This window comes from Anabrus simplex, chromosome X, assembly GCF_040414725.1.
Source record: "Anabrus simplex isolate iqAnaSimp1 chromosome X, ASM4041472v1, whole genome shotgun sequence".
NCBI lineage: Eukaryota > Metazoa > Arthropoda > Insecta > Orthoptera > Tettigoniidae > Anabrus > Anabrus simplex.
This window is the reverse complement of record NC_090279.1, coordinates 172,589,965-172,617,297: the sequence shown is the minus strand read 5'-3', so window position 1 is coordinate 172,617,297 and position 27,333 is coordinate 172,589,965. Positions and strand designations below refer to the sequence as shown.

At 43.0% G+C, this 27,333-nt stretch overlaps 1 protein-coding gene across 1 annotated transcript in view; it reads left to right on the top strand.

Annotated features, from left to right (window-relative positions):
• LOC136886831 (somatomedin-B and thrombospondin type-1 domain-containing protein) overlaps window positions 1–27,333 on the top strand; it is a 312,236-nt gene that overhangs the window by 78,648 nt on the left and 206,255 nt on the right. The window lies entirely within an intron of this gene.

Sequence of the window (27,333 nt, the reverse complement as noted above, 5' to 3'; positions counted from 1 at the left end):
TGTCGGTGCGACGTAAGGCCCCTAGCAAAAAAAGTTATGAAAATGGCATTCGATGATAAAAGAAACCACAGAAAATTGATCAAATCACAGACACAATTCGATAAAAGGAATTAAAATTCTATGGTCACTTACACAGAATGGATAACAACAGGCTGATAAAGAAACTTCTACACCTAGCACTGTTTTTGAAAAACCGCGGTAATTATTAGTTAGTGGAAACTGATATTACCGAAGAAACCATTCTGGACAGAATAACATTTAGAAGCTTAATAAGCAAGCATAAAATTACAGAGAAACCTAAACGAAAATATCGTCCTTGCCGGGACAAAACCTCCTATGTGATAATATTTTTGGAGATATACTGACCCGCAGCACAAACATTATGAAGAGCGAGAAGGCCTTGACAATATTCACACAATATTCCACCTTAGATGACAGAACTTTACCGGCCAAAGTTCTAAGCTAAAATATTTCACATAGGAGGTTTTGTCAGCAGTCTTGAAGACGATTTCCTGTTGTTTTCCATTTCTTCACCAGGCTTTGTCTTAATCTGAGTCGGAACATTTTAAAATAATAAATAATAATAATAATAATAATCTCCGTAACTCTGTTCGACAATTAATTCCACCCGTGAAAGTTCTTATTGAAGATTTAATTTGTGTTCGTGGAAGTAAATCGTTCGTGAAATATCACCTTCTGTAATTCAGTTATCAAGAACGTCAGCACGTCTTAAAAGAAGAGCTCTCGAAAGCGTACGTCTCTTTTTTCTTTTCCTGCTTTTGAGGCGTGCATTTCTGCGGGAGAGTCAAAGGTAATCCAGGGGGAGGGAAGAGAAAGAGAAGCAAAACACCAAGGGAAGTCAAGATGAAAGCTGAAGCAGATTAAAGAGCATCTATCATGTGAAGAAGGAATTCCAATGAAGTTATCTTTCGCTCTAACAATAGAGATTTCTTCGTGATGGTGCATCAGTTATGTTTCATATTCCTTACGCGTGATATGACGGTGCAAGTAGAATATATTTGTTATTTCTTTTTGTACGTTGTGTGCGTATGGATATTGAATCCTTCTATCCTCAACAGTTCCAATATCAGTGTCACTGGAAGGGCATGATAGGAAAAATATTTTGAGCTTTTTTCTATTGCTTTAAATATATACATAAAAGCCTTTATTATCTGTGGCGGTTTTAGGGCTCCTGGCCCTTTCTTACACTTAACCAAGCAGGTAATATTAATTATTAATACAATGAAACTGATAAAAAATACTAAGAACTACAATTAACACTAATGCTTATAACAAAAAAATAGAACTGCTTACATAATGCAGATTTGAAAATTATTAACTTCAATAAAAAAACTGAAAGAAATACAAAAGTGAAAATACTAATGTCCGCCTCTGTGATGTAGTGGTTAGTGTGATTAGCTGCCACCCCTGGAGGCCCGGCTTCGATTCCCGGCTCTGCCACGAAATTTGAAAGGTGAGACGAGGGCTGGAACGGGGTCCACTCAGCCTCGGGAGGTCAAATAAGTAGAGGTGGGTTCGATTCCCACCTCAGCCATCCTCGAATTGGTTTTCCGTAGTTTCCCATTTTTCCTCCAGGCAAATGCCGGGATGGTACCTAACTTAAGGCCACGGCCATTTCCTTCCATCTTCCTTGTCTATCCCTTTCAATCTTCCTATCCCCCTACAAGGTCCCTGTTCAGCATAGCAGGTGAGGCCGCCTGGGTGACGTACTGGTCCTCCTCCCCAGTTGTATCCCCGACCCGATGTCTGATGCTCCAGGACACTACCCTTGAGGCGGTAGAGGTTGGATCCTTAGCTGAGTCCGAGGGAAACCCAACCTGGAGGGTGAAGAGATTAAGAAAGACAGAAAGAAAGAAGGAAAATACTAATACAAGGTGTGATATAAGGGCGATGCTGCAACGTAGTGCGACTCCGATACGGGTGTATAAGGACGGACATGTAGGCAAAGAGTTTTGTGTGGCAGTCATGTCGTGACGAGGTGCATACGTTAAATGCGGCCACGTAAACTATGGTGACGTTATTAACAAATGCGACCAAACAGGACCAACGTGCTGTTATTCTGTTCGTGGTTGCTGAAGGACAAACAGCGGTGGACAGTCATAGGAGAATAAAGACTGTGTATGGGGCAGCATGTCTATCGAAAACCACTGTTGTGGAATGGTGCACCAAGTTTCGTGCGGATCGCATTTCGACACAAGGCGCCGGTCGATCTGGAAGGCCAGCCTCATCCATTGCATGGACAACAACAAGCGAGTACCCGCCCTAGAGTCATGATCTCTCCCCATGCGATTGTCACGCCTTCGGTCCCCTCAAGAAGGCCTTGAAGGGTCGACGCTTTCTCTCGGACGAAGATGTACCGCAGGCGGTTTCGGACTTCTTCACACAGCAGGGCACAGTGTCTTACCACACGAGGATCTTCAACGTGGTGCGTCGTTGGGATGAGCGCCTCATTGCTCACGGTGATTTTCCCTGATTGGCATCGCCATTCAGGACTGTTCGGCCGTCGAACGGAAACTTTTTGATCGCTCCTCATAATAAAATTATTTAAGAAAATGTAACTAATTCTTGCAATACTTGATCTAAATTAAATACTGTAATTACTATTAATTATGTTTAGGTATTACTAATTGGTAAATACTTCTTCTTATTCTTGCGAACGGTGTCGCTTACGTGGACTTGGCCCTGTTTTACGGCCGGATTCCCTTCCTAACTCCAACCTTATATGGAAGGATGTAATCACTACTACGTGTTTATTATTATTATTATTATTATTATTATTATTATTATTATTATTATTATTATTATTATTATTATTATTTTGCAAATTGCTTTACGTCGCACCGACACAGATAGGTCTTATGGTGACGATGGGACTGGAAATGGCTAGGAATGGGAAGGAAGCGGCCGTGGCCTTAATTAAGATACAGCCCCAGCATTTGCCTGGTGTGAAAATGGGAAACCACAGAAAACCATATTCCGGGCTGCCGACAGTGGGGTTCGAACCCACTATCTCCCGAATACTGGATACTGGCCGCACTTAAGCGACTGCAGCTATCGAGCTCGGTGCTACGTGTTTCTGTGGTGGTTGGTAGTGTGTCTGAATATGAAGACGAAAGTGTTGGAACAACCACAGACACCCAGTCCCCGGCAAAGAAGAATTAACGATTAAAATACCCAACCCGGCCGGGAATCGAACCCGGTACCCTCTGAACCGACCTTTTAGCCAATAAGTCGGACTCCAAAATTATCAATATTTACCAACTAATTTAATAAAATTGTTGATATCCACTGTTAAATCAGAAACATTAAGTCAGAAAAAGAGCTTAATCAATCTAGTTTAGTTGAAAGTTACAGATTTCAACTAATTCTTTTTTGCTAGCGGTTTTATGTCGCACCGACACAGGTAGGTCTTATGGCGACGATGCGATAGGAAAGGCTTAGGAGTTGGAAGGAAGCGGCCATGGCCTTAATTATTGTACAGCCCCAGCATTTGCCTGGTGTGAAAATGGGAAACCACGGAAAACCATCTTCAGGCCTGCCGACAGTGGGATTCGAACCCACTATATCCCGGATGCAAGCTCACAGCCGCGCGCCTTTAACCGTACGGGCAACTCGCCCGGTTTCAACAAATTTACCACTACCCGAGAACTAAACTTAATTTGAGTTATCGTATTAACCCAAAATTTTCGTTAACCCTACCATAATCTCATAACATCATTTTCACACACAATCACTCGTTCTACTCATACAGATACCTTGATGGAAGCGCTTAGCGAGGTACTGCTGGTATGAGGTTTTAAATATAATTTTTGAGGCAGCATCCTGGATATCTTCGGGGAGAGCATTGCACCATCCTGAGGCGGTGACAGTGGATGATTCAATACCAGTCTTGTTAACGCCACAGGAAGGAATATACCAAGTGACCTTTGAAGCCACACTTTCACTCGTTAATAATTACAGATACTGACAGCATAAGCAGTGACATTTCTAGCTTCGTTAACATTCAAGATACTTTCATTTTGAGCTAAGAATCACATTGAGGTGAATCATTCATCAATTAATCACCACTTCTCTGCGCTTACGGGAGTCACCCAGGCGGCAGATTCCGCATCACTCGTTTGCCTATTTTTTTATTAAATAATTTCAAAGGAGTTGGAAATATTTCAAACATTTCCGTTGGTTAATTCTTCCAATCCTTAACTCTTTTTCCTATAAACGAATATTTGGCCCAATTTGTTCTCTTGAATTTCAGCCTTATCTGGCATCCCTCAGTGCGTAGTACCCTTCGGTATTTCCTGGAGGTAGGGATGTGCCACTCGATCGCCTGCTCGAGCAGGCTCGAGTGCTGACGTCACGAACTGGTGTGTCGAGCTTGGTCGAGCAAGATCGAGCAGCACAGAATTCCCTCGTGACGTAGGCTTTGCATGCGCTCTAAGCAGGACGTGTGTGTTGTGACTCGAGCCACACTTTCGTCTTCACTCATTCTCTTTGGTCTTCACATTCCAGCATTACACTGTAGTAGAGTAATTAGTGATCATTCTACAGAAGTACGGACGTACCAGAAGTTGTAGTGGACGCATCAGTTTATTAAACCCATATATGCCCAGAATAAGTTTTTGTTATCAAATGGAACTGAGTGCTCGGCATGAAGATGAGCTCTGCATAGTGATAATATTTCTGTGATTTTCCTGTCCTTACTTGGTCGCTACTTCCATTGCTGGTTCTTTTGATCACTGGATGTATCATTTTAATAACATAATCTTTTCAGTTTTATTATAGTGTTGTGGTACTATTTCTCCTACAGCAAGTCGTGTTTATACAGAGTGAACCGAAATTCGCGCACTCGGGCCTCGCAGCGCGACTTCTCACATGCCAGCAATAAAAAAAATGTCTCTCACAAAAGTTCGTCCTGCGAGTATATCCGGCAGAAAGAGGACGTTAAAGAATGGCAATATGGCAACACTGTAACCGCATGCAGGGTAACTAGCTCTGTCAGCACATATTCGCCGTGCCGTACAGTTGGTGCAGTGGGTAGTGTTTTGGATTAGCATGCAGGAGGTCAAGGGGTCGATCCTGGGTTGAGGCGTATGTTTTTTATTTCGTAAATGTAGTCCAGGTCCGCCTCTGTGGTGTAGTGGTTAGCGTGATTAGCTGCCACCCCCGGAGGCCCGGGTTCGATTCCCGGCTCTGCCACGAAATTTGAAAAGTGGTACGAGGGCTGGAACGGGGTCCACTCAGCCTCGGGAGGTCAACTGAGTAGAGGTGGGTTCGATTCCCACCTCAGCCATCCTGGCAGTGGTTTTCCGTGGTTTCCCACTTCTCCTCCAGGCGAATGCCGGGATGGTACCTAACTTAAGGCCACGGCCGCTTCCTTCCCTCTTCCTTGCCTATCCCTTCCAATCTTCCCATCCCTCCACAAGGCCCCTGTTCAGCATAGCAGGTGAGGCCGCCTGGGCGAGGTACTGGTCATACTCCCCAGTTGTATCCCCCGACCAAGAGTCTGAAGCTCCAGGACACTGCCCTTGAGGCGGTAGAGGTGGGATCCCTCGCTAAGTCCGAGGGAAAAACCGAACCTGGAGGGTAAACAGATGATGATGATGATGAAATGTAGTCCAGGTTGTATGGTATCTGGCACCTTAATCGTCAACAGCGATTGCAGCGGGTCCTCTAGAAACCATTTGGAGTTACATACTACGATCCTAGAAATGGATGAACAATCATTTTCGTCGGTCACCTTTGAAAGACGCCCTTTCCACGTCGTGGGCGCGAATTTATTTGCTGTTGACGATTAAGATGCCAGATACCATACCACTTGGACTACATTTACGAAATAAAAACAAACATACGCCTCAACCCAGGATCGACCCCTCGACCTCCTGCATGCTAACCCAAAACCCTATCCACTGCACCAACTGTACAGCACGACAAACATGTGATGACAGAGGTAGTTACCCTACATGTCGTTACAGTGTTGCCAGATTGCCATTCTCCAACGTCCTTTTCCTGCCGGATATACTCGCAGGAAGAACTAACGCCCGGGTGCGCGAATTTCGGTTCAACCTGTATACAATACACCATTGGTATGACGGGACCTTCGATATTTAATTTGTATCCATTCAATTTATAATTATTTCGCTGCCGTATATGCTAATTACACTACATAAAGTGAAAGGAGGGAGAATAGTAATAACAATACGAAAATTTGAACAGAACTGAAGTCCTGAGTCCGATGGGATATAACTCAACTTTCAGGATTTTTAAAATTACAACTCACAATCCGTAGATACTGAATGTTGCGAAAATGCATCACTGGACACATAGAGCTGATATTATCTTCTTGTAATTCTAGTGGATTCGTCATTAATAATTCAACATAGATCGATATAAACTTACGTTATTACCACGAACATGCGGTATTTAACATCAAAGAGCAAAAAAAAAAACTGCCCCTCAACTGATTTAATATAAGGATATCACTCATAGATGGCGGGCCATACTCCTGCTCGAGTACTGCTCGATCTGCATCGACCTGTGATGTCATCAGCTCGAGCTGCTCGAACTGCGCTCAAGCCCATCCCTATCTGGAGGGAACTAGCCTGGCCAGAGGGAAGGCGTCACCTTCTAGCTGGCCCTCCCCTCCCCGAAGGGGAGGAGAATGAAAACTTTCCCTATGTCCTAGGAACTAGCGAGTCAACTTGAAGCCTGAGGACATCGTGGCGGCCCCTCCCCTACATTGGTCTCTTCGTCTGGTTTCCCCGTGCACCTTCTGGAACACGAAATGGAATGTTCTGTCTACTAATGTAATTCCACGCCATCTCTCCACTGACAGCTAGGAACATACCAGTTAGTCGAGCAGCTCGTCTCTTTACTCGCAAGTCTTCCGAGCCCGAAGATTGCAAAATTTGTGGAACACTAGTGTTTTGCCCGAAATCACCCAGAGCAACTCGTGCTGCTTTTCATTAGATCTTTTCCAGTTCTCATATCGAGTAGGTCTCGAGTGGGTCGCATACACTGGAACTATACTCTGATTGGGGTCTTACCGGGTGAGTTGGACGTGCGGCTACGGGCGCGCAGCTGTGAGCTTGCATCCGGGAGATAGTGGGTTCGAGCACCACTCTCGACAGCCTTGAAGATGGTGTTCCGCGGTTTCCCATTTTCACACCAGGCAAATGCTGGGGCTGTACCTTAATTAAGGCCACGGTCGATTCCTTCCCACTCCTAGCCCTTTCCTATCCCATCGTCGCCATAAGACCTATCTGTGTCGGTGATACGAAAAACAAATTGGGAGTCTTACCAGAGACTTACACATTTTCCTTTACATCCTTACTACAACCCCTGAATACCCTCATAATCATGTGAAGATACCTGCAACGCGATTTACAATGCCGTTCATATATTTACCCCCAGTGAATATCTTTCTGGCCGATGACCTAGATGTTAGGCCTCTTTTAACCACAAGCAAACAGCAGTCAAGATGTTTCGTTATATTACTTACGTTGATACCCCTGAGGTACTGTCACTCAATCAACAGAGCAATAATTAAAGGTGAGAGGATTTTTATTCATGATGAAACTCACAACCTGACTTTTTACCCCGTTTATCATCATATCGTTGTCCGGCTCCCTGGCTAAGTGGTTAGCGTGCTTGCCTTTGGTCACAGGGGACCCGGGTTCGATTCCCGGCAGGGTCTGGAATTTTAACCATCATTGGTTAATTTCTGTGACACAGGGATTGGGTGTATGTGTCATCTTCATCATCATTTTATCCTCATCATGATGCGCAGGTCGCCTAAGGGAGTCAGATCGAAAGAACTGCACCTGGCGAGCCGAACATATCTTCGGACACTCCCGGCACTAAAAGCCATACGTCAATTCATTTTCATCGTATCGTTGTCTGCTGTCCATCTCGTACCTTCATCGAAGTCTTATGGCGAAGAAGTAGAACTGGGTTTTATGACTGTGTTGTCATTATTATTATTATTATTATTATTATTATTATTATTATTATTATTATTATTATTATTAATTCACCTGCCCATTCCTGTTATAAAAATGTTATACTTCTGCTTGATACAATATGTCCTAGTAGTATATTAATCTCGTTACTTTCTTTGTTTCAGGTAAGACGATGCTGTGTTTTTCACGTATACTCACCGAGGGAAAGAAAATGGTGAGTGGAGTCTTTCTTAAAAAAGTAAAACCGGGGGATTATTCTTGACAGCTATGAAATGGACGCATGATTATATCATTAACTTTTGGAGAGCACGAAAATTATTGTACGTACAATAGATCTTCCTCCACATCTTCTAATTAAGTTCATTCTGGAATGGATGTACCACTCCTCTGCCATTCTTCTGGTATTCCAATATTTGTCGTAGTTCAAAAATTCACGAGTAAATTGAAGTACATCCTCATTCATCTTTTATTTAATACTAGCTTTTGTGTCAGTCGTTGACGTGGAAGATTTTGTATAACTGCAGCAGTAATGCGATCTACCGGAGATGTTGATTGATTGATGCTTGTTGTTTAAAGAGTCCTGACATCTAGGTCATCGGCCCCTAATGGTACGAAATGAGACAAAATGAAATGACAAATTAAAAACCCCAAATCCTCCACTGACCGCAATTCAAAACGTGAAAACGAAGAATGAATGGATGGATATGAATTTAAAAAGATCAGTGGGACCGACCCACAGTGCCTCACATGCACAGAAGCTGGCGTAAAACAAAATTGTATTATTGACCAAGGGACTGCTTCTATAGCACGATACTGAAATCCAATTCATCGGCCCCTCATAATGGTACTTATCTCTAGAAAATTAGAACCATGGTATTTGTCATATTGCGGTACTAATCAAGAGTAGCGTAGACACGAAGTATTCCACACATTATGGTACTACTCACAGGTAATGAAATTCGCACATGTATTACAGACCTACTGTGTTTCGCACATTGCGGCGCCATTGACAGGCAGCGCAAACCTATGGTGTTCATCACCTAAGTGTACTGGCCACAGGGACTCGCACTATCCCGTGGTGTTCCTCATATAGTGGGTACTAATCATAGGCAAGCCAGAACCATGGGTTCCGTCATCCCATGGTGTCGCTCAGATAGTGCTACTCATCACAGGTACTGTAAAAGCCGTCGCGCTCTTGTTTGCTACTAATCACAAACCTATTTGGTACCTAACATAGTGGTACTACGCGCAAGGAAAAGCTACCCATGGTGTTCCCCGAGTGGTGGTATTAATCAAAAGGAGTTTCATGGTTCTAATATGATCATCCCTTGGTCGCCCCCTTTAGTCGCCTCTTACGACAGGCAGGGGATACCGTGGGTGTATTCTTCGTCTGCGTCCCCCACCCACAGGGGGTTGTGTGTTTGATCCGCGAGAGGTATTTTATTTCCCTCAAGTCCGCCGGCAAGCCGGTTAGGACATCCCTATCAGTCACCTGGGATGGGCCACGTGGGAGTATCACCTCTTCCCCTGCTACGCCAGCGTAGTAGGTTCGTGGTACCGGAGATCTGTAGCAAGATAACGGACAGAGCACATCTCTACTAACAATAATAATCAATCCATGTAATCAACAATGATCTGGTTGCAGATTCCCTATCAGTTGTTTACCTAGTCTCTCCTTAAAATTATATCGAAGAATTTGGAAATTTATAAAACATATTCTTTGGTAAATTATTCCAGCCCCTAATTCCTCATGATATAAATAAATACTTGTCTAGATTTGATCTTTTAAGTTCCAACTTTATCTTCATGTCGTTATCTGCCAGCCCTCTGTCCGAAGTCCCCTTGGATATTTCCTGGAAGAAACTAGTGAGTCAACTGCGAGTTTTCAGTCCGAGGACATCGTGACAGCCTCTTCCCTCTATTGTTCTCTTGATCCGGTTTCCCCGTGCACCTTCTGGAACACGAAATGGAATGTTTTCAATCCGGTCGCACCCCGAAAAATCTTTGAAAGTCATCGTCGGGGATACAAAACAGGCTTGTTGCGAACAGACAATGAGTGAGCGGAAGTTGGTCAGCATTAGTGCTGGCTGTCATCGGAGTTGTTGTGGTGGGTGTTCCAAAGGAGTCAGTGTTAGGGTGTTCTTGTGTTAGGGACTGGAGTACTGAGTACTTTGTTTGTTACTGGCGTGGAGTACTGTGCGTGTGTACCGCCGTGGAGTACTGAGTACTGTGTGTGTGTGTGTGTGTACTGCCGTGGAGTACTGAGTACTGTGTGTGTGTGTGTGTGTGTACTGCTGCGGAGTACTGAGTACTTTGTTTGTTACTGGCGTGGAGTACTGTGCGTGTGTACTGCCGTGGAGTACTGTGTGTGTGTGTGTGTGTGTGTGTGTGTGTGTGTACTGCCGCGGAGTACTGAGTACTGTGTGTGTGTACTGCCGTGGAGTACTGAGTACTGTGTGTGTGTGTACTGCCGCGGAGTGCTGTGTGTTTACTGCCGTGTAATGTGGTGTGGTGAGTGTGGCGAGTAGATTTGGAGTGGTGTTGGTATTATGCGACTGCTGTTTAGTTGTCAATGTTGAACATGTTCGGTGTGTGGAGCAATCACATTATCTGTGTTGATTGTGTGTATTATAGGACTCGTCTGGAGTCGAGCAACATGTTCGTGAGAGGTGACAATAGCAGTGGAGAGAGCGCACGTACCAAACACCGGAAACTTGTATTTCCTCGAAAGTTCTTTACTTTTAAATAAACGCCAATTCGCGTGCGCATTTGCAAGCATGAGAATAGCTAAGAAACTTTGTCCAGACGGTTCCCCATGAATTTCGCACAAACATGTAGACACGCAGACAGAAGAATATAATTATAGAAAAAATACAACATTTGAACAGAACACACTTTCAAATTTTGTGTACCGAAGGAGGGAAAACAGGTATTATGAGGCAAAAATTCGAAGTGTAAGTCTGCGGAAAAAACAGTCATTTGATGTATGTATATAACGTTATATTTGGAGTACTGTTGTGTTCAAAGTAAATATCTAAATTTCTTGATTTCCTGACTGGTGAACTTAGCAGACTTTTTCCGCCTCTGTCAGCTAATTTGGAGAGTCAGGAGTTCTTACCACTAATTCTACTCCATATATAGTATCAAGGGTGGTGTCACAGTCTTGCCACTACGGCGAACGTAACTATAAATCCTCTCCAGTCTTGTTTTAACGTAGAGGGATAATGTGCAAGTTTGAGACTCCTAACTTGAAGAGCACTAACTTGGGAAAGTTGATAACAAGTCTCTAGCATAGGGATAGCTGATCTTTTCTAGGTCTTCAGTAGTGAATTGTTAGAAGTTACAGTATTTGATGTGCTAGTACAACAATCTTTCATGTTGACAACTAATGGGAGTTACTAATAGAATAAGGTATTTTGTATGATTCACGCTGGAACACGTTCTCCTTCAAATTTTTATTCTCCTCAACCCTAAGGTTGATGGATAATGTGCAAGTCTTCCAAGTGTTTCCAGCAACGTCAAGTGGTAATAGGTGTGCTTGCCTTTAATTGCACTCTTGGTCTTACTTTTGTCCTTCTACCTTACATTTTACCTTCAAACACGGTGGTGCACCTGTCAGAATGTCCGACTCGTTGGCTGAACGGTCAGCGTACTGGCCTTCGGTTCAGAGGGTCCCGGGTTCGATTCCCGGCTGGGTCGTGGATTTTAATCTTAATTGGTTAATTCCAATGGCACGGGGGCTGGGTGTATGTGTTGTCTTCATCATCATTTCATCCTCATCACGACGCGCAGGTCGCCTACGTGAGTCAAATAGAAAGACCTGCACCTGGCGAGCCGAACCCGTCTTGGCACTAACAGCCATACGACATTTCATTTTACCTGTCAGAATAACGAAGCGAGTGGCAAATGAAGCTATTTCTTCTTTTGTTCAAGGAATTCAACCAAGGAACTTGTCTCATTTGCTCATTCAACTTTGATGAGTCTTTCTTAGCGAGGGTGCGGGTTTCAATACCATAAGTTAAGATTTGTAGTTGAACATCCAGCTTTGATTTTGTTGGTACTTTGGGATCTCAGAGGAGTTTTCTTACTTATTGGTAAAAGTGACAGTTCTTCTGCACTCTTTATTTCTCACCTCCTTTGTGGCTAGTGTATCACGAGATATTACATACACTGCCGAGGTATGTAAAGCTATCCACACTTCCTAGTGGATCGTTTCCTAGTATTATATTCGCTGTTGTCTCTCTCTGTTTATTGCCATTACTTATCAAAATCAATGACGCAGAATTAATTATGTACTAGACTCCGCCTATCAACGTCCTCCAAACGTTTCTTGTATAGTATACCATCCAGAGCCCAAACCCCATGGCAGTACAGTCCCTGAAGGGCCTTGGAGTACCAAGCGACGCTGCTCAGCCCGAAGGCCTGCAGATTACGAGGTGTCGTGTGGTCAGCACGACACTCTCGGCCGTTAATCTTGACTTTAGAGACCGGGCCCAATATCTCACGGTCAGATAGCTCCTCAATTCTAATCACGTAGGCTGAGTGGACCCCGAACCAGCCCTCAGGTCCAGGAAAAAATCCCTGTCCTGGCCGGGAATCGAAACCGGGGCCTCTGGGTAAGAGGCAGGCACGCTACCCCTACACCACGGTGCCGGCTAGTGTACCATCCGAAAGTTAAAATAACATAACTTTAAAAAATATTTAGTGAATATAATATAAAAATTAAAACTTTCTAGCTATAATAAAATTGATAAATGATATCCTCTCTTTTATGTGGTCCGGTCTAATTTGTTAGTAGTAAGACGCCGTAATGGATCAGACTGGTAGGGGCCGATGACCTTCGATGTTAGGCCCCTTAAAATAACAAGCATCATCATCATCATCATCATCATCATCATCATCATCATCATGGATCACACTGGCGTCAAGAATTACAACCATGTGCCCCTGTAGTATGTGTATAAAACGAACGGAAACCCATAAAATACATCTAGTATTAATAACAGGCGTTACTTCCTCGAGCCCGGCTGAGTGGCTCAGACGGTTAAGGCGCTGGCCTTCTAACCCCAACTTGGCAGGTTCGATCCTGGCTCAGTCCGGTGGTATTTGAAGGTGCTCAAATACGACAGCCTCGTGTCGGTAGATTTACTGGCACGTAAAAGAACTCCTGCGGGACTAAATTCCGGCACCTCGGCGTCTCCGAAGACCGTACAAGTAGTTAGTGGGACGTAAAGGGAATAACATTATTATTATTATTATTATTATTATTACTTCCTCGAAGATATATCTTCTCCTTGATATAGTTAATAGTTAATTTCCGTATAATATTTGATCAAATTTCCAAACCAGGGAATGGACGTAACGCTTTGCGAAGTCCTATAACGATCGAAGAAGAAGAAGAACAAGAAGAAGAACAAGAAGAAGATAATTGTTCTTATATTTTGATTGCCTTTTGTATGACTGAGTGGTGTGAAAAGCGGATGTTGCAGATCAATATTTCGAAGTGCAATGTAATCAGCTTCACTCGTAAGAAATCCACTGTCGAGTATAATTATGCTGTTAATGGTGTATATTTAAGCAGTGTAGATATGAGCAATGATTAAGGTATCATATTAAGCTATACAAATGGCCTCGCCTTCCAGGAGCATATGGATTTTGTAATAAGGAAATCTCTTAGGTTTTTGGATTTTCTTAAGAGAAATTGTAGGGATTTTGTTTCTGTTAAAGCCCTAAAAACTACATATATTTCCTATATTAGGTCAGCGTTGGAATATGGTACCGTGATTTAGATACCATCCCAACATTGGCTCACTAGAGATAGTGCAGGTAAAATTTATGAAGTGGGTGAGTTACAGGGGCTTCGGAATTAAGATGACGTCTTCATTATATGATGTATTTTGCCAACAGCTGCAAATGGAAAATTTACTGCAGCGTTGCAAATGTGCTAACGCAGTGTTCACAATAAAATGCATGACAAATAGAATATATTGTCGGGAGCTCCTGCAGCTAATACCACTTCATGTTCCGGTACGAAACATAAGACACAGAGTCACATTTCATGAGACCAAGTGCAGAACTGAACACCACAGGAGTTCGTGGTTAATACAGTCACTGCGACACTGAACAGTGTTGGGGGATCTGTGGATTGCTTCTGTTCTGACATAAGGGCAATTAGAAAGGCAGTATTACATATGGCAAAATAATAGTTCTCTATGTAGTATTGCAAGATGTTAATTTTTGAACTTTATAGTTTGTGGAAATGGCTTTTAGTGGCGGGAGTGTCCGAGGACATGTTCGGCTCGCCAGGTGCAGCTCTTTTGATTTGACTCCCGTAGGCGACCTGCGCGTCATGATGAGGATGAAATTATGATGAAGACGACACATACACCCAGCCCCTGTGCCAGCGAAATTAACCAATGATGGTTAAAATTCCCGACCCTGTCGGGAATCGAACGCGGGACCCCTGTGACCAAAGGCCAGAACGTTAACAATTTAGCCATGGAGCCGGACATAGTTTGTGATTATTTGTAAATAATATTTAATTAAATGTAAATATTAAGTTAGTTGTAGTAAATAGATTATAGGTGTAGTGCGCCATCTGTAGTTGTGAATAGCCTGTTGGTGGTTAATACATGAATCTATCTAGGGTTTAGTAAAGTAAATAGGAAAGCTATCTGCCCATAGGCTCTGCAAGCTTCCGTTGTTCATAAGTCATAACAAATGAAGCAACCGTCCAACCTCTGCTACGCCTATTGCAATTAAAAATATATAAACTTATTTTTGAACGGTAAACAGCGTGTTAATAGTCGTGTCTATCATTAAAAATGTATTGTAAAACCTGCCTTCAACGGAATCGCAAGAGACCAAGAAATATTTCCATGACAGAAAGTTTCGGATTCATCAAGGTGCTCTAGAAAACAGCATGTAAGTTATTATTAATTTGTTTGCACTAGACACTTGCCAACACGTCATATACACTGACTGACAGTGACAATGCAACACCAAGGAGGAGTGGTTCGAAAGGGATGAAAGTTGGGGACAAAACAGAGACGGCACGGACGAATAATTGATGTTTATTTCAAACCGATATGCAGGTTACACAATGCGCACGGCATCGACTCAGTAGGATGTAGGACCACCGCGAGCGGCGATGCACGCAGAAACACGTCGAGGTACAGAGTCAATAAGAGTGCGGATGGTGTCCTGAGGGATGGTTCTCCATTCTCTCTCAACCATTTGCCACAGTTGGTCGTCCGTACGAGGCTGGGGCAGAGTTTGCAAACGGCGTCCAATGAGTTCCCACACGTGTTCGATTGGTGAGAGATCCGGAGAGTACGCTGGCCACGGAAGCATCTGTACACCTCGTAGAGCCTGTTGGGAGATGCGAGCAGTGTGTGGGCGGGCATTATCCTGCTGAAACAGAGCATTGGGCAGCCCCTGATGGTACGGGAGTGCCACCGGCCGCAGCACATGCTGCACGTAGCGGTGGGCATTTAACGTGCCTTGAATACGCACTAGAGGTGACGTGGAATCATACGCAATAGCGCCCCAAACCATGATGCCACGTTGTCTAGCGGTAGGGCGCTCCACAGTTACTGCCGGATTTGACCTTTCTCCACGCCGACGCCACACTCGTCTGCGGTGACTATCACTGACAGAACAGAAGCATGACTCATCGGAGAACACGACGTTCCGCCATTCCCTCATCCAAGTCGCTCTAGCCCGGCACCATGCCAGGCGTGCACGTCTATGCTGTGGAGTCAATGGTAGTCTTCTGAGCGGACGCCGGGAGTGCAGGCCTCCTTCAACCAATCGACGGGAAATTGTTCTGGTCGATATTGGAACAGCCAGGGTGTTTTGCACATGCTGAAGAATGGCGGTTGACGTGGCGTGCGGGGCTGCCACCGCTTGGCGGCGGAAGCGCCGATCCTCGCGTGCTGACGTCACTCGGGCTGCGCCTGGACCCCTCGCACGTGCCACATGTCCCTGCGCCAACCATCTTCGCCACAGGCGCTGCACCGTGGACACATCCCTATGGGTATCGGCTGCGATTTGACGAAGCGACCAACCTGCCCTTCTCAGCCCGATCACCATACCCCTCGTAAAGTCGTCTGTCTGCTGGAAATGCCTCCGTTGACGGCGGCCTGGCATTTTTAGCTATACACGTGTCCTGTGGCACACGTCAACACGTTCTACAATGACTGTCGGCTGAGAAATCACGGTACGAAGTGGGCCATTCGCCAATGCCGTGTCCCATTTATCGTTCGCTACGTGCGCAGCACAGCGGCGCATTTCACATCATGAGCATACCTCAGTGACGTCAGTCTACCTTGCAATTGGCATAAAGTTCTGACCACTCCTTCTTGGTGTTGCATTTGCTCTGTCAGTCAGTGTATTAACAAAGTACTGTGCATTGAACTGATTAGTAATTACTTTTATTACCGATACAGTTTTATACATTATCCAGCAGGAAATAGACTTTTCTTAATTGCAATGGTGTAGTGGTTATTGTGATTAGCTGCCACCCCCGGAGGCCCACGTTCGATTCCCGGCTCGGCCACGAAATTTCAAAAGTGGCAAGATGTCTGGAACGAGGTCCAGTCAGCCTCGGGAGGCCAACTGAGTAGATGGGTGTTCGATTCTCTCCTCAGCCATCCTCGAAGTGGTTTTCCGCGGTTTCCCACTTCTCCTCTAGCCAAATGCCGGGATGGTAAGTAACTTAAGGCCACGGCCGCTTCCTTTCCTCTTCCTTGTCTATCCCTTCCAATCCCCCCACAAGGGTCCGTTTCAGCAAAGCAGGTGAGGCCGGCTGGGCGTGGTACTGGTCCTCCATCCCAGTTGTACCTCCGACCCAAACTACCACGGTGTAGGACACTGCCTCTGAGGCGGTAGAGGTGGGATCTCTCACTGAATCTGAGGGGAGAACCAATCCTGGAGGGTAAACGGATTAAGAAAGAAAGAAAGAAAGAAAGAAAGAAAGAAAGAGAGAGAAGTCTTGAACCAAAGGTGTTGAAATCCAGATATGGTAGCTGTTTGTAAAGTAGAGGACTGAGCACGTCACCCTTGCACGGAGATGGAATTTAGGAACAATGTTGTATTAATTCAGTGATTTTTTGTAAGACTTCTTCGTGAAGGTCAGACAATTCTCGGCCGTAGTGAGATACACGGAACATCACACCTCGTGTTATTAAAGAGCTGTCAGGAAACAACTTTTTTTTTCATGCCCTAAGGCAGCCTAACACAGCGCCCGGGTGCACGTGCAGGAATGTTAAAAGTGAAAGTTTATACCACCTGTAATACTACGTGTTCCTTTTATCTTCAAGGTCATACGACTCGTGCCAGCAGTGTACTGTTCTGTAATTACTAAATTATTGTTTTTACGCATATATAATCTCTTCCTAACAAGGAAATAAAAATAATATTACGATGACAGGTACTTTTAAAGTAGAGTGAAAGATTGGAAATTATGCCAATAAATATGCATGACATGGATGTTTTTATCCTATCTTCAGTTTTATTTTGTTTTACGTAAAAAGGCGTAAAGGGAGGTCTTCTTTCTTTCTTTCTTTCTTTCTTTCTTTCTTTCTTTCTTTCTTTCTTTCTTGAGATAGGAATAGAACTTCAAGACCGTAATATTTTCTTGTTAAATTCTCAGTAGGATGCAAGAAGCAAGATTGTGAATAGGAATTGCTTCTCAACATATTGTCTCTAGTTCAAATTCCGGTCAATGCACACGGTAATTTAGAAATGAAAAATTATATTTTTGTGGTTAAGATTCATCTTAAAACTGGAAGTTCCGTGGCTATACTGTGATTCTTTGGGTGATCATTTCGTAGACTTATCCTATCCTCTGCTAACCTTTTCATTTCTACGTACATTATCTACTTGAATTCTGATTCAGTTTCTAAATTCCCTTTTGATTTCCTTTACCGCGTGGTCTATATAAATATTTAAAACGGGGGGGGGGGGGCAAATTGAAGGCTTGCCTCACTCCATTCTGAATTATTGCTTCCTTTCTAAAGCCTTCAGTTCTTATCACTGCAGACTGATTTTTTATATGTGTAGATAATTTTTCGTTCTCGGTATCTGATCCATCACTTTCTTCATCATCATATCCCCTTCTTCATCATCATCATCATCATCATCATCATCATTCTCAACATCGTCATCATCATCTACTGAAGGTAATGCCTTGTCACTGTAGCCACATCTGATTATCTTTTCTAGCCTCTTATTGTTGATATGTGAACCACATGCCAGTTCACCGACGGAGTTCCTGATATTTGACATTCTTGATCGTGCCCTGTCTCTCTTTCAATGATGGTTTGGAGGAGAGAGTCATGTCTCAGAACGTGTCTATGGAACTTTGTTTTCCTCTTCTTCTTTTTTTGTTATTTGTTTTACGTCGCACCGTCACAGATAGGTCTTACGGCGACGATGAGATAGGGAAGTCCTGGGAGTGGGAAGGAAGCGGCCGTGGCCTTAATTAAGGTACAGCCCAAGCCACTTGCCTGGTGTGAAAATGGGAAACCACGGAAAACTATCTTCAGGGCTGCCGACATTGGGATTCGAACTCAGTATCTCCCGGATGCGAGCTCACAGCTGCGCGCCCCTAAACGCACGGCAACTTGCCCGCTTTCCTCTTCTTTATCGTATTTAGTAAATAGAGCCCGGATTTTTATGCATTAATAGGTTAGAATGCAAACTCACTGAAGCGAGTAGCAAGTATAGTCTGCCTTCACAACGATTATGCTATGGGGTTTGCATAAACATTAGGGGTACGGTCCATCAGAACTCCTATAATTTATGTTACTCTTGGTACATTATGGAAGAGCGGGTGGCCGACACTTCCTACTAACCAAATTAGTATGCAATCTAACCCGTTACTGCATAAACATCCGAGCTTTATTAATAAACATGGATGCCTTTGCTGACGGCACCTAGTGTTCTGGTATAGGCTAGAGCAATTTTGTTACCTTCACTGATCTGTCTCTATCTTATCCTTGGCTTTGACCGTATGAAAGTGACTGAGTGATGCTAGTAATGCCATTCCTTATGCAGCTAGTTCCCGCTATGAATGGTGTGAAAATGTTGCTCATAGGGTCGGTTGGTGCATGCATTTCAGTGGGATTGGCAGACTGATATGTAATAGCAACTTCTGGCTCGGAGAGGAAAGCAACGGGAAACTACCTCACTCCTCATTTCCCTAGTACGCCTCTTCAGCGATGCAAAGGCCATCTGTGACAGCTAATGTCTGAGCTGTTGAGGATCCAACCAACCTTAGGGCTGACAACTGAACATACACACATAGAATAAATATCGATGCTCTTTTATGTTCTTTAAAACAAGGCAATTTGTTTAATTATCCATTCAACTTGTTGTTGTAATTCTTGTCCAAAAACCACAATTCTACAGCCTCAAGTTTTGTGTCTTCCTGTTTCCCTAATGTCCAGGTTTCGCATCCATACAGTAGCACACTCCAAACGAACGTCTTGAGAAATGATTTCCTGGTCACCAAACTTAGACGGTTGTTTATCAGTAAGTTTTTCTTATTTCTTATTTCTTATTTCGAAAAGCTTACTCTGCTACTACTATCCTTTTATTGATTTCTGAAAGGGATCTGTTATCAGAGGTAATTACACTACCCAAGTAGTTCTGTCGGTATGTTATTTAATTTTAAGTGTTTTCTACCTGTAGCTTTCTTTTTTTTCTACTATCATGCATTTTGTTTTTTAATATTTATTTTCAATTCAAATTTTTCGAAGGATTTATTGAATGTTCTTAGCATCTCACTCATATCTTTTTCAGAATTAGCTAAGACAGCAATATCATCTGCAAAGCGGATACTGTGCACCTGAATACCACTAAAATTCACCCTACCTGGCGAGTTGGCCGTGCGGATAGGGGTGCGTGGCTGTGAGCTTTCATCCGGGAGATAGTGGGTTCGAATCCCACTGTCGGCAGCCCTGAAGATGGTTTTCCGTGGTTTCCTATTTTCACACCAGGCAAATGCTGGGGCTGTACCTTAATTAAGGCCTTGGCCGCTTCCTTCCAACTCCTAGGCCTTTCTTATCCCATCGTCGCCATAAGACCTATCTGTGTCGGTGCGACGTAAAGCCTCTAGCAAAAAAATGCCCCTTTAGTATTCTCTTTCATTTCTCTAATTGCATATTCTATGAACAAGTTAAAGAGGTATGGTGATGGTGGGCAGCCTTGTCGCACTCCTCTTCTAATTTTTGCTTCACCTTCATCATCTCGGCTCATAATTATATCGAAGAAAATATCTAGTGTAATGATAGATGATAAGAAAATACAGTATATCCTATTAAAATAACTAAGATGTATTTCTCGCCAGTGCGATTATTTCTCTCTGGTGCGAATATGCGTGTACGAATGAAATAAATTTTGGGTCACCGTGTAACGGAACAACGTCTGAGCTAAATGGGTCACGGTAAAGTGTTTACACCTTATAGCCTTTCTATTGTTTACGATGTGTCACGGCTATTAACCCTTAAACCTGCCGCACCGCAAGGGGTTGGTACAAACACCCACAGTCACCAGCAGATAAGGAGTGGAAGTCTCGGTCAGAACTCCCATCTGCAAGACGAACGGTAGGTCACATCCTGTAGTGTATTGAGAAATAATAATAACAATAATAATAATAACTTGCAGAATTGCATCCTAGAAAATCTGATCAGGGAATCATCATCATAGGTTGTTCTGCCATCGGCAGGTCCAGTCATGCTGTGACCTCCATGTCTCTCGATCTTGTGCCATTTCTTCACTTCTGCATACACTTCCTTTCTTTTTCTAATAACTGATATCGTCTCCTTCCTTTTCCTAGTTTTCCTTTAATCATCCTTTCCATTGCTACTCGTAGTAAAGTGTAGTGTCTTAGATTATGCCCTATCAAATTTTTCTTCCTATTTTGAATTACAGGCAGCATGCTCCTCACTTCCCCCACTCTCTTCAGAACTTCCTCATTTGATATTTTATCTTCCCACTTTACTCCTTCAGTTCTTCGCTAAATCCACATCTCAAATGAATGTATTCTTCTCTGTTCTTCCTTACTTAATATCCGTGTAATGAAATGGCGTATGGCTTTTAGTGCCTGGAGTGTCCGAGGACATGTTCGGCTCGCCAGGTGCAGGTCTTTCGATTTGACTCCCGTAGGCGACCTGCGCGTCGTGATGAGAATGAAATGACGATGAAGACGACACATACACCCAGCCCCCGTGTCAGCGAAATTAACCAATGATGGTTAAAATTCCCAACCCTGCCGGGAATCGAACCCGCGACTCCTGTGACTAAAGGCCAACACGCTAACCATTTAGCCATGGAGCCGGACAATATCCATGTTTCATCGTCATATAGAGCTATATTCCATACGTAACACCTTGCAAGTCTCTTCCTCAGATCTTTCTCTAGCGGGCCACAAAACAGTTTTTTATTGTTGTTGAAGCTTTCCTTGGCTAAGGCATTTTGAGCTGTTATGTCTGTTATAGAATGAAAGTCTTCAGTGACAATACTTCCAAGTAACTTAAACGTATTCACCTGTTCAATAATTTCTCCCCCTATCTTGATTGTCGCTTTTTCACCTTTACCTCCAAGTATCATGAATTTGTTTTTCTTTTTGCTTATGCCCATTCCATACTCTTCACACTTTTTGTTTAATTCTCTCAGCATTTTGCGGAGGTCCTTCATATTTTCAGCTATTACTAACATATCAACAGCAAATCTTATACATTCAGTTCTCTTACCTCCAACGTTGACACCTCTTTTACCATCCAAACATTCACAAATAATTGGAATGGAGATCGAGAATGACCGATGATGAAACTAAAAATAGGCTAAATATATCAAAACCCGTAGATTTGCTGATGATGCTGCTATTATAACTGAAACTGCAGAAGTTCTTGAGAAATTGCTGAATCGTTTGGACAGAGTCTTGGAAAAAGAGTGCAAGATGAAAATAAATAATTGCAAAACCAAAGTTATGCAGTGCAGTCGAGCAAAGTCAGGTGATTACTAGATTAGGAAATTAAGTCTAAAAGGAAGTAGTAATGTACCTAACGAAGGCATAAGAATGGTGGACATAAAATGCAAACTTACACAAGTAAGGTAGGCCTCAGAAAAGAAATTTACTCACTTCGAACATTTTTTTTTTGCTATGGGCTTTACGTCGCACCGACACAGATAGGTCTTATGGCGACGATAGGATAGGAAAGGCCTAGGAGTTGGAAGGAAGCGGCCGTGGCCTTAGTTAAGGTACAGCCCCAGCATTTGCCTGGTGTGAAAATGGGAAACCACGGAAAACCATTTTCAGGGCTGCCGATAGTGGGATTCGAACCTACTATCTCCCGGATGCAAGCTCACAGCCGCGCGCCTCTACGCGCACGGCCAACTCGCCCGGTACTTCGAACATTGATATAGGAATTAGAAAGATGTTTTTGAAGACTTTAATCTGGAGGCTGGCATTGTAGGAAAGTGAAACATGGATAAAAATTAGCTCAGAAAAAAGAAAAAAAAAGAAGCTTTTGAAATGTGGTGTTACGGAAGAATTCTAAAAGTAAAATGAATAGATCGAATCATGAATGAAGAGGTGCTAAATCGAATTTGTGAGAGAAGATCGATTTGGCCAAATATGACGATAATAAGAGATCAAATGATAGGACACATCGTAAGACACGCAGGACTTTCTCAGTGGACTTTTGAGGGTAGTGTAGGTGGTAAGAACGGTACGGTTAGACCAAGGTATGAATATAACAAACTGATTAGAGTAAATGTGGGATGCAGCACAGAACAGGGAGTGGCATGGACAGCTGCATCAAACCAGTATATGGTCTGATGACTCAAATAATACAACAGCATATCCCAGATAAATAATGGAAAACCGAGCTCCTGTCAACTGCAAGATTTACGCTACGAACAACCCTGACCTGGCATAAATAACCCATTATGGATGTTGGCCTATAGCCCGCAGGTATGGAGCGGAAAGTGGCCATCGAGACATCAGCTTTAACCGTATTACTTGGAATGGCTTAGTCTCCTTTTTGTTCTCCCCTCCAAGGAAGCTAAACCAAAACCAAAAACCAAACCCCATGGTGCAAGAACCCCGAAGAGCCTTGGCCTACCAAGTGACCGAGAAGGCCTCCAGATTACAAGGTGTTGTTTGGTCAGCACGACGAGTATTCTCGGTCGTTATTGTTGGCTTTCTAGACTGGGACGGCTATCTCACCATCAGACAGCTCCTCAATTGCAATCACGTAGGCTGAGTGGACATCGAAGCAGCCTTCAAAATCAGGTAAAAATTTCCCCTACACCACGGGACCAGCTCCCTCCAACGAAGCAGTGGCAAATATTGGGAAGATAGGGAAGAATAATAGGAGAAAGAAAAACAGGAAATAAGAGCAACTTCTTGTTCTTTTCTTTCTAAAAGAGAAGTAGCAAGGGAAGCAAGTTTATGTGTGTGACCTCCAAAGATACCTGGTGCAGGTCTTTGCATTTGACTCCCATGGGTGACCTGCCCATCAGGGTGTGATGATGATGATGAGGTAGGGATAGGGTGAAACTTAGTGTCTCGAGATAGCCTACTCCTGTCGAATAACACCAAGCAGTCTGCTCAAGGCCTATCGTGTCCATCCGGCGGACCGAATCATTTTCAACAACGTTAGTCGGGCATAAGGAATAATAATAATAATAATAATAATAATAATAATAATAATAATACGCAGAATTTTGGAAAATCTTTTGAAACAAAAATAACCTGTCTGGATAAAAGAAATAAAAGAAGACATGAAAGAATTAGAGATAACACTGGAGGATTTAAAGAATAAATCAAACAAAGAAACTGAAAAATAGTAAAATTAGATTCATACTAAAATGTGGTCAAAAGGAGAACAACTAAAAGGGTATTTTCAGAAGAAGGACAACGAAGATCAGATAGAATGGAGAAATACTGGAAGAACAGAAAAGAAAAAAAACATAAAACACCGTAGAAGACCGGACAGAAATTGACTACAGTGGTCCAATGCGGCAGTAAAAGCACAATAATAATAATAATAATAATAATAATAATAATAATAATAATACAAGAAAAGCTTGATAGAAAAATTGGAAATGAAAGAAAGAAAGAAAGAAAGAAAGAAAGAAAGAAAGGAAGAAAGGAAGAATGATTTTTGATGCAGAAGATCTCTGATGCTATGCGAAGAAGGGGAATTGCATTTTATGGCCACTTGCTAAAAATTAAACCAACACGATTATCGAACCAGATAATTTACCTATTTTAAAGATAAGAAGACCCGTCTAACTTGGTTCAAGGAGGTGGCAAGGGACCTACAGGAGATGGGGATCACTTATGAAGATATACAAGAACGCAACCCACTCAGGAGGAAACTAAAAGCCCACCAGGGTTGTCAAGAAAGCTGAAGACGGGAAAGACGTTGACGGTGGAAAGAAAAGAGCAAGACCGGCAACAAATGAAGGAGCAATGGGGAAAGATCAAAGCCCAGAGAAGACAACTGAAAAAACATGGTCCTTAGTAGGTTGATACGAACAAAATATAATAATAATACATTGTAGTGAAAGCAGAATGCCTGTATGCCAGCGAATACCTCTCGATGAATGACAAGTTGGAGAAGCTGGAGATCCTAGAAAGGAGAACACTACGGAAAATCTTGGGCCCAATTCAGACTGAAACTGGCTGGAAACTTCGGAACAACAAAGGAGTGTGCAAAAATGTGCAGAAAATTTCAGAGTCCGTGAAAAAGAGGAGATTACCATTTCTCGGACATTTGTACGGAATGGACTAAACAAAATGTGGAGCAAGAGGACAACAACGGCATGGATTAGGTAAGTTCGTAAATATTTAGAAACGTCCAACACCCAGGAAGTTCAGATGTTACACAGGAAAACATTTCGGACCATGATTCAAAATTTGGAAGGGTTTGAAGTCGAAAGAACTGCAAAGACGGGAAGAGCCTGTACGGATGAACAGAAGAAACAGCATAGCGCCCATTTGAAGGAATACTGGGATTGAAGAAACTTCAGACAAAGAAAATATGAAATTGTAGTGTGATCCCAAGGGGTCAATTCGCAAAATAATAATAATAATAATAATAATAATAATAATAATAATAATAATAATAATAATAATAATAATAATAATAATACCTAGCAGGCGAGTTGGCCGTGCGCGTGGAGGCGCCCGGCTGTGGGCTTGCATCTTGGAGATAGTAGGTTCGAATCCCACTATCGGCAGCCCTGAAGATCGTTTTCCGTGTTTTCCCGTCTTTACACCAGACAAATGCTGGGGCTGTACCTTAATTAAGGCCACGGCCGCTTCCTTCCAACTCCTAGCCCTTTCCTATCCCATCGTCGCCATAAGACTTACGTGTGTCGGTGCGACGTAAAGTAACTAGCAAATAATAATAATAATAATAATAATAATAATAATAATAATAATAATAGTAATAATGTTATTTGCTTTACGTCCCACTAACTACTTTTTAAGGTCTTCGGAGACGCCGAGGTGCCGGAATTTAGTCCCGCAGGAGTTCTTTTACGTGCCAGTAAATCTACCGACACGGGGCTGTCGTATTTGGCACCTTTAAATACCACCGGAGTGAGCCAGGATCGAACCTGCCAAGATGGGGTTAGGAGGCCAGCGCCTTAACCGTCTGAGCCACTCAGCCCGGCATAATAATAATAATAATAATAATAATAATAATAATAATAATAATAATAATAATAATAATAGTAATAATAATAATAATATATTTATAATCGTATGGCCTCAGCTACCGTGTGCAGACATTTCGATTTGACGCCATCTGGCTGTCTGCTCGTCAATTTCGACGTTCCGTTTTACTGTAGGCCCACTAGATGGCAGACCGAGTAAACCGGATCTCTCTTGGGCGTCTGTGGCTGAGATTTAATGAATTTTGTCGGGTAAATACCAAATGTATCACCAGAGATCTTTTACTTGCCGACATTGTACGACATGGAGTATCGAATGGACTTTCTTTCCGCCCTTAAAAAATCCGACTACCTCTGCCGGGTTTGAACCCGCTATCTTGGGATCCGGAGGCCGACACTCTACCACGGATCCACAGAGGCAGCTATAATAATAATAATAATAATAATAATAATAATAATAATAATAATAATAATAATAATAATAATAATAATAATAATAATAATAATAATAATATCTAATTAGAACTTGTCCATGCTGGAGAGGTTGTCTGCAGTGATCGAGTGCGGTATACATAGTCTGTCTTAATTATGTGCGGGTCACTCGCCCCTTGTTGATGAAGTTCCAGCTGAACTTACCGGATGATCTCTTTGTGGCCAAGAATGACGTCATAAGGCGTGTCAAAGCCCCCTGGAGATATAGCGTGCGAGAGAGAGGAAGGTTTAAAGTACGGCCATAAAGTACACGATTAAACCGAATGAAGCAAATGACATTCATCCGGGTGGTGTTGACTTACATGCTGCATTCCTTTGATCTGTTTGTGAGCTTATAACGGGCCGACACAGCAATGAGCTGTTAAGTGACTCCTTCTTTTAAACAAAAGTCATCTCCTGTGGGTGCATTCAACTTCGAAGTTTTTAATTCTGATATTTTAATTAATCCAAGCGTCATTAATATTAATACATTTTGTAAAAACGAATTGTAATGGTAAAACATTTAAAACTTTGATTACCACAATAATAATAATAATAATAATAATAATAATAATAATAATAATAATAATCGTATGGCCTCAGCTACCGTGTGCAGACATTTCAATTTGACGCCATCTGGCTGTCTGCTCGTCAATTTCTCTTTTGCTAGGGGCTTTACGTCGCGCCGACACAGATAGGTCTTATGGCGACGATGGGATAGGAAAGGCCTAGGAGTTGGAAGGAAGCGACCGTGGCCTTAATTAAGGTACAGCCCCAGCATTTGCCTGGTGTGAAAATGGGAAACCACGGAAAAACATTTTCAAGGGTGCCGATAGTGGGATTCGAACCTACTATCTCCCGGATGCAAGCTCACAGCCGCGCGCCTCTACGCGCACGGCCAACTCGCCAGGTGCTCGTCAATTTCGACGTTCGACGTGCCACTAGATGGCAGACCGAGTAAACCGAAACTCTCTTGGGCGTCTATGGCTGAGATTTAATGAATTTTGTCGGGTAAACACCAAATGTGGCACCAGAGATCTTTTACATGCCGACATCGTACGACATGGAGTGTCTAATTGACTTTTTTCCGCCCTTCAAAAATCCGACTACCTCTGCCGGGTTTGAAACCGCTATCTTGGGATCCGGAGGCCGACACTCTACCAACTGATCCACTTATAATCAACTTGTA